Source organism: Pteropus vampyrus, unplaced genomic scaffold (assembly GCF_000151845.1).
Source record: "Pteropus vampyrus isolate Shadow unplaced genomic scaffold, Pvam_2.0 Scaffold125, whole genome shotgun sequence".
NCBI classification, from domain to species: Eukaryota; Metazoa; Chordata; class Mammalia; order Chiroptera; family Pteropodidae; genus Pteropus; species Pteropus vampyrus.
In genome coordinates this window covers 3,362,326-3,369,303 of record NW_011888906.1, presented here as the reverse complement: position 1 = coordinate 3,369,303, position 6,978 = coordinate 3,362,326, and positions in this window count along the sequence as shown.

The following is a 6,978-nucleotide window of genomic DNA, read 5'->3' as shown; positions in this document are numbered from 1 at the left end:
CAAGTACATTCAATGCTATATAAATTATATCTCAATAAAGCTGTTAAAAAACACCCGATAAGCTTGTCTGTTTGTCAAGACATTAACTATCTGGAGTCAGAGAGCCGAGGAGAACAAATTACTCCAGAATCTTTCACTGATGCCTTGAGTGATATTAAGAAAAGGCTTTCTTCCTCTGTCTGCAGTTTCTTCATCTGTACTCTGAGGTATTTGTGCTCATGCTCTCTCAGGAACTTTTAAACTCCAATAGTACCTAAGAAGAAGCTAAAGCGAGAATAGTTACTGCTGTAATTTTGCCACAGGCTGTCAACTTTTGAGAACGAATGGAGATTAGGAACTTGGTCCCCTTGTAAAAATGCCTGGCTTGACGCTCTACTCGGCATATGGGACAGCGTGTGACCCCTGATAGAAGAAGATCAAGAATATGAACACCTAATGGCCTCCAAATACAATAACAGAGCTATTTTCTAAGACTTTCATATGCAGCGTGATATATGATAGTGACATTTCTTTCCTGACCATTGTTTTCTATTTTTCTGAGAGGATATGAAACATTGGGAGCCAAACATCAGCCGTTATAACCTGGTTGGTTGGGTAAGTAGTTACAGTAAGGAAAAGAGAGGTGTGTGTGTGTGTGTGTGTGTGTGTGTGTGTGTGTGTGTATTCTGTTGGTGTGTTGTGTTGGGTGAAGATGGGCTTTGGAGAAAGGTAAACCTAAATTTCCTTCCTGGTCTTAAATCCTGTGAGACATTCACTTAATATTTCTGAGTCATTTGCAAAATGGGGATAATCTAACCTACCTCAAGAGATGTTTTGAAGTTTAAAGAGATCTCTTATGTTCAATACCTAGAGTTGTTCCAGAAACAAATTAGCTGCTTCCTAAGTGTTTGTTTCTTACATTCCTATTCTTGACCGAGTTCAGGGTCTATCTGGAGATGGAGACTAAAAAAGTTGTACGATTATCTGTTTAATTAGATATAAAATGCAGTCAACCAAGGGCCTGTTAACTGTAAGGAAACCCAGCTCTTCTGAGTGACTGCTAACTCAGACCTCTGGGCCGTGACTCTGGAAATGAACTCCCCTTCCATTGCCACTTTATTCTTCTTTACCTTAAGCTTTTCAATTTGGAGTTATAATTTTTGGTAAGACTTTTTGAATAATGAATCTTCCTTTTCACCAAGGCCACGCTAAAACCTCAGATGAGAATTATTTATAAGGCAAATGTCCCATGAGCCCACCCAAAGCTTTTACCTCACATTTGGCTGAACATCCAGGTTTCTGTTTCTGCTTTAGGGCGAACCAATGGTTGTGCTTTCAGCCCATGTGTCCTTTTAAGACAAAGCCAGAAAACTCTGGAAGCCTGGGTGCTGTCAGAATTTGCAAGGCCACACACACTGGAGGGACGAAACTGACTTTGATAGGACTTTATATATCTTTGCTGGTCTCATTCTGGTTATGGGAATGCAGAGATGTGACAACATTCTTTAGGAGAAAAAGAGAGGTGAACATTTATAGGGCTTACTTTATTCATGACACTTGAGATGTTTATTTATTCTTCTATTCACTTATTTAAGATGCAAGAATAAATTTGATCGCATTTTTATGTAACAAAGGTATCTCAGACTCTTTGTCAAAACAAATTAAGCAATGCCAAAGTGCACGGGGTAAAATGTGAAAATATTCCTACACTAGCCACCACATCTTCTCCATTCACCTTTTGTTGTTGGAATTTTAATTTCAAGTGGAGATAACCACTCTTAGACTAGTATGGATTCTTCTCTTGACCTTTCTTCAAGCACGTTATCATAATGCAAGTTATTCTCTGATTCCCCCATCCTCTTTATTTACCCTGCTTTCCTTTCTACAAGATTAAATAGAGGGCTGCCCCACTCTTTTAAATGATTACTTAACATTCTATTCCATGTAAGTCCTCACATTTGTTTAGCCACACCCTATCTATGGTCATAGGCATTGTACTTCAACAGAAATTTATTGAGCAAAGTATATATCGGTGCAAGCCTAGATGCTGTGGATACAGGAGGGACAAATTATAGTTTCTTTCTGCCCTCGTGGAGTTTGCGATCTAGCCCACCATTGCATCTCAGATGTACATTCCACCTTGCTCCCACCCCTGTCCTGCCCACTAATGTAGAAATGATTACCCCTCAGTTATAGATAAGAAGCCTATGGATCAGAGAAATAATATGGAAATTGTCAAGGCCACTCAGACTACTTGTTGCATGGCCGGGAAACATTTGCATGTCTGACTCCAAAACTCCCACGCTGCCCATTACCTTGTTAATGACTAGTATTTGGTCATTCCAAGTACCCACGGAAGATGTATCAGACTTATATGTCTGGCATTGAATCTAAAGCCGTAAAGAGCCAGGTGAAGGCCACGGAAGCAAAGAAGTCAGTTGTTTGTAGAACCATGACCCCACAGCTCACAGGAGGAAAAGGGACACTCCTGACGGCCACTATTCATCTGAGGGTCTGCCCTGGAGTTAGGCATAACAGGTTTGAATGAGTTCGCCACTTTGCATCTGAAGAGCCTTGGGCATGTCACTTCTCTATCAGACTCAGGCTTCCTCATCTGTAAAGTGGAAATTATTACTATCATACTTCCCCAGTGGTTGTGAGGTTTTAATGAGCTCATGCATATAGATGTTTAGCATAGTTCCTAAGACAGAGTGAGAGCTTAATAAATGTCAGTTATTATTATTGCTTTTATTTTAATTTCTTTTTCTTGTGCTAAATCTGATTGCCCTCTGGAGTCCCCAGCTGGTTCTGTCAATTCTGAGCCAAGCACCTGCTTCCTCACCACCTTCGTTGTCCTCAGGAGCCCTTGGGCAATTCTCAGTATGGCCTTAGATTCTTCCATCTTAGGAGAATGTGAACATGATCTGTCCCCAATATAGTCCAGGGGTGCAAGGAGGCTAATAATTGTAAGTGGCAGAGTAGGCACAGCTAATGGTTTTCCAAGTAGTCATTTACGCTAACAGTTTGAGAACTGGGTGTGATTTCTTCTTAGAATAACTCAGAGATTCAGGGCTTCTTCTGTCATCTAGTTTCCAGAGTCTCTTCTGTCCTTTGAAGACCCAGCTTTGGAACCTGGCTCTTTGGCCCGGCTCTCGCTGTCAGTCTACACAAGTGCAGATGGTACTTGTCATCCGTGGGCCAGGTTGCCCGGCTGGGACACTCACCACTGGGCCAGGCCATATCTTCACTGAGCTGGGCTCTCAGCCACGGCTGGAGAGATGCCAGAGGGGAGGAGGCAGGGCCTATGCAGAGCTGGTGTGGTAATTGCTGCTGGGAGCCTGAGGTGGCCTGCAGCTATCAGGGAGGGATTACTGACATCAGCCCCACCCAGGCAGCAGGTTCAGACAGGAAGAGAGGGAGACCGCTGGCGGGGTCAGAGGGGACACTGGCAGCCAGGAGGGTGGGTCTTCCCAGCCAGGCTCCTTGGGGCCTGATGGGGAACCTGTTGGATGAGCTCCCTTGTGTTTCCCCATAAGGCTGAGTCTTACAGTCCAGGCAGGAAAGTGGGATGAGGGGAGGGAGCTCTTTATTGCCTCTGACATTTATTTGAGAAGCTGCCAAAGGGTGGTTTATGTTTCTTAAACAGAGATGCGTTATGGTAGCGCGGCTGCTTCTGTGGAGGTGATAGGGAGCCCTGGCCGAAGGTGGGCCTCCCTGGGGCGTCCCTTTGCCAAGCCAGCAGACGGCACGATAAAGAGAGCGGATGGCCAGATTTGGGAGTAGCAAGTGTGGTTCAGAGTGTGACCTTGGGAGTAGATCATCTCCCAGAACTCCTTTCTCATCAGCGAGATGGCAATGAGTGATAGGACCCTCCCAGGGCTCCTTAGCGAATGGATGCTCCTTAGCGATATACTTCCACTGCACCTTTCCAGGTATTTCACAAATATGATCTCACTTAATCCCATAATGGCTACATGCTGTAGGTACTATCATTATCCTGATTTTACAGATGAGCCACAGAAAGACCAAATATTTGGCCAAGGTCTCATAGCAAAGCTGGCAGAGCTGAGATGTGACACTGAGCCAAATGACTGCAGTGCCTGTGATCCTAACCAGTGGGCCACATTTCCCAGAACCTGCCCAGGACCTCGGGCCTCTCCCTCCAAGCACTTCACTGGTTTTGGAATAGCGCTTTCATCAGATGACACCCAGCCCTTTACTGAATTCTGAGTTATCCATCTGGATTTTTGTTCACCACTATATTCCTGGTACCTAGCTCTGAACCTAAAAAGAAACTTTCCTGCTGTACATGTGTGAGAGGCTGCTGGGAGGATAAAATGTAATTAAAACAAAACAAAACAAAACAAAACAAAACAAACATTGAAATAACAGGTAGCTAAGTCTGGAATCGCCCAGTACTGCTCTGAGCTCTGGCACATGGGGAATGCTTATACCTGGGACGGATTCGCTGTGAGTACTGGAAAGGGAAGTTCCCCAAGGTTCCTTCTGCTGAACCTTGAATGCTGACTCTGCCTTGGGAAGAAGTGTTTCCATCACTCTGTTCAGCAACCTACATCCTATCTTTTTTGCTTCAGCTTCAGTCTAACAAGGAACATCTCCAAAGTGTCAAGTGCTTCAATGCTCTTAAGAAGGAACGAGAAAAGAACCTGGCTTCCAGGCTGAACATTTCTTCCCTCTCTTCTCTGCAGCCTCTGTGTTTATGGAGCCTGATGGAATGAGAGGAATCAAGGGCTAGCCTTGAACTGGGGTCCTTAGATGAACATTCTCTGCAGCCCATTTGTGCCCTTTCCCCACTCCTGTAGCCAGCAGCAAAGGAATGATGCACGTGTGTATCTGTGCAAGGAGACACTGAGTATTCTATTACTAACTGGTGCATCACATGCTTGTGGGAAACTGGATGTCTTTTCAAAACATTTGCTAAATTTGGCTCTCGTATTTCCCTCTTCCATCATGTTCTCCCTGAGCCCCTCGCTCATATTTCTGAGCACACTGAACCCTACCCCTGGGCATGGCTAGATTAGTAGAGGGATTGCCTCGTATGATGCAAACATGTTACCGGTCTGTCAGACAGAGAGAGAGACTGAATGAAAGCGTATGTCTAATTGATTTCTAAATTGGAATGGTTACTTGCTTAGATAACATGAGAAAAGAAAAATCTGTCAGAATGGCCTATTTAGGTGTATTTAATTCCTATTAGCAAAGAGAATATTGTAGGAACAGGTTTGAAACAACACGCCACAGGAGCAGCATCAGGTAACACATAAATGACTTTTTTTTTTTTTTTCCAAAGTAGAACCCTGTCAATCAGAAAGTCAACACAAATTAATGGAAAGTCTGCTATACACCAGGTCCTGTTCTGGGACTAGGGAGGTTCATCATTGAGACTCAGCTGTCCCCACTCTAAATTCTGCATCTGGAGTGATTATAAAGCCAGAGAAAAAAATATATTAGTAAGAGAAATTGATTTTATTTTCCTTAATGAATGCCTTAGGTACCTGTTTGAAAGTTCACCAGGGCCAGGCAGGTTATTTAAGTTAGAAAGTTATTTTACTTTGGGGCAAGACAGTTCTTGACATTTGTGGCTGAGGTCTTTATTTTTCAAGGAGGTGCTCTCATTTGTTAAAGACAATTTCTTGGCTCAAACAAATTCAACAGTCACCTGCCTTCCTTGACAGGACTATTGCTTCCCACTATTGCCACACCTAGGGTGTGTGCTGGGGCCCTCGATTTGCAGCATGAATATCTTTATCCATTTAGGGTGAGGTGGTGGCAGCTTCGGCTACACTCCCCGCAGGTGGCTTGGCTCTTAATCAAACTTCTTTTGATTCACATGGGAAGTCTTCAGGGATTCTGATCGCTGCTCAAAAGCATATGTCCTGTTGACGTGGACAGTGTGAGTCTCAGAAGATCTGGGGCCCTCCTGCTAACATGAGGCTGTGCTCTTGTCAATAAAAGCGGTATGTAACTGTGTAATTGAATTTATAACTTAGTAAGACTTTTTATACAAATGCTATTTCAAAATAGAAAAAGCATAATATTTTTGTTTGATAATGTTGATTCAGGAATAGTGTCATTATTCTTATAAAGGAGAAAGATTGGAGTCAACCGTTTTAGAAATGTTAGAAGTCTTGCCTTGTGGAAAATCAAATGTACCCATGCTGTCTGTGCCATCTTATCTCTGAATAGCTACACATTATGGATGTTTGTGCATGAATGTACACACACATGCGCGCACACACAGATTCCTTTTTTCCTTGGTCTTTGGATATCACTCTATTTTGTCTTGAAAAGTAGTTCTGGGTCTATACCCAACTGTCCGGCTCTTGTTTCTCTGGAGCTATCAGTGCTCACCTGCCTAGCCCTGTTTGTTTCATAGGAACTCTGTTTTAACTTTTGTGTACCTGACACCAGGCTTTCTGGTTTCCTGGGTCTCATTCAGGTCATCAGGTACCTTTGTTTTTCTTGTCCCAGTTCTGCTCCCCACCTGAGCTATCACTTTAGCTCATGATCTTCAGCTGTAAGTTCTGCTCACCAAGCCCTCCAATGTACAATGGCCACTGGAGGATGCTCCTCCTCCCTTGGCTGAGTCAACTTTGAGGTGGAAGGAGGGTGTGCAGTGCGTGCCAATGACTGTCCCAGGTGCTCTTACCAAGCCAGACAGAAGGAAAGTCATCCTCCCTAGACAAGTTCCTGGGCTCAGAGGTAACTCACGCACACACCTGCCGAGGGCATGGCAGGGAAGACCTCATCTGGAGGCCAGATAATGAATTAAGTTCTGTGGAGAGAGCAGAAGATGGGAAGCAGCCATGAGGAGTAGATATAGTGGCACCAGATCCTGGGGCCCTAGGCCATACACAAGGTGCTTTGAGGGATGTTTATATGCCAGGATTCTTAGGTTTCAGGTTGATTCTGCAAATTATTCATGACCCCAGTTGAGAGAGAAGCTGCATGGACAACATATGTAGTAATATTACATTT